The following is a 2,055-nucleotide window of genomic DNA, read 5'->3' as shown; positions in this document are numbered from 1 at the left end:
TTATGAGAAGTTTTCTAAATATGCTAATTAGGCTATACTTGCCAAATAGGAGGTGACTCTTTATTTTCACTCTGGGTGGTGTAATGTTTTCTGTATGACACTGTCCAATTCTCCTCTTCCCAGCCCAGCAACACAACATGATCATATATTATACATATTCCATTCCAGACTGTGTTTTGAACTTTTGATACTTCCGGCTGTTTCACAGCTAAAACTGTGATTAGACTCTCATCTTCCATATACCACCAGAACCACTGTTCTAGGTCGTCCACAGCCGGAGATATGGCTATTTAAAGTGATCCCACTGCCTTCCAGCCTCAGTCTCTAATACTGTATAAAGTGGCTTCATGCTGATAGGACAGGGTCAGAGGCTGTGAGGAAGCTCCACCTCAGGAGAATCACTGATGTTGACAACCACTTGTCTAGTATAGCCTAATTTGCATATTTAGAAAAAAGCTCATAACTTTTAAAATAATAAACTTTTTGGGACACAATTTTCACTTCATTATCAGTATGACAGACCCTATTAGCTTAGCTATGAGATTGGGCATTACTAAACTAGTGACAGATCCTCTTTAAGCCCTGTAAACAGAGGAGGGTGATGAGCTGTCGGAGGGGGGCGCTCCCTCTTTATAATGTCTTAGATGCTGCGATTGTGATGTGCAGAATTCAAGGGGTTAAACGGACAGGAGCAGCGCGATCGTAGTGCGGGAACAGGTTAAAGGGTCATTCCAGTGGCATCACTAGCACTGGGCATCCGGGGCAGTAGGCCTGGAATTTTGACCTGGTGCCCCGGATCCCCGGGCGACTGGCACATTCGATTGTATCTGCGTCCTCAGGATGCAGATACAATTAAATACTATGGCAGAGCAGGGAGCTATCAGCTTCCTGCTCCACCATTCACTGGGCCATGTTAGTCCTACAGCCTATAAGATGTTGGGACAGAGTTCATGCAGAGTCTGGCACAGTGATATTACTGCATCACGCCGGCCTATGCAAGGTTTCCGGTCTCGGCATCTTATAGGCTGCAGGTTTGCAATGGCTGAGGAGGTCTGCTGTGCAGCTCCGCTCATCGTGGGAACAGAGCTCGGTGAGTAGAACTTTTATATTTGTTTGGGGGGGGCACTATTTCTTATTGGGTGCACTATCTACGGGGGGTATGGCACTATCTTCAGGGGTGTGTGGCACTATCTATAGGAGATACTGTGACTATCGTCAGGAGTGGTGTCACTATCTACAGGGGGCAATGCAGCACATCTCCATGGGGTGTGTGTGGCACGTTCTACAGGGGTACTTTGGCACTATTTACAGGAGGTTGTGTGGCACTATCTACAGGGGGCACTGTGGAACTATCTACAGGGTGTGTCTGGCACTATCTACAGGGGCAGTGTGTGGCACTATCTACAGGGGTGTGACACTATTTGCAGGGGGCACTTTGGCACTATCTACATGGGCAATGTGTGGCACTATCTTTGCGGGGATGTGGCAGTTTCTACAGGGGCGGTGTGGCACTATCTACAGGGGAATTGTGTGGCACTATCTACAGGGGGTGGCACTATCTACAGGGTGCACTGTGGTACTATTCACAGAGATGTGTGTGGCACTCTCCACAGGGAGCAGTGTGTGACACTTTTTACAGGGGGCAATGTGTGGCACTATCTACAGGTGTCTCTGATTAGGACTACTAAACATAACTTTTCTGAGGACCCCAGAAATGCCAAATCTGTCCCTGAGGGTAAAGGCCCTTTTACACTGTCAATTATCGGGCAAACGAGCGTTCCCGATAATTGCCCTGTGTAAACAGGGCAACGATCAGCCGTTGCACGAGCAAGCGCTCGTTTATCGGCTGATTGTATAGTTTAGGCAGCATAAAATATTATCATTATCGGCAGCACATCTCCCTGTGTTAGCAGGGAGACGTGCTCCTGACATGATAGTAATGTATGGGGACAAGTGACCGGAGTAGTGTTTGCTTATCCACATACTAGCTTCTTGTGAAAGGAGCAAACGAGCGGCTGTCAATGAGCTGTATCGTTGATCAGCGCTCGTTTACAT

The sequence above is a fragment of the Rhinoderma darwinii genome, chromosome 3 (assembly GCF_050947455.1).
Source record: "Rhinoderma darwinii isolate aRhiDar2 chromosome 3, aRhiDar2.hap1, whole genome shotgun sequence".
In the NCBI taxonomy this organism is placed as follows: Eukaryota; Metazoa; Chordata; class Amphibia; order Anura; family Rhinodermatidae; genus Rhinoderma; species Rhinoderma darwinii.
The sequence above is the reverse complement of the archived record's forward strand: the minus strand, read 5'-3'. Positions refer to the sequence as shown.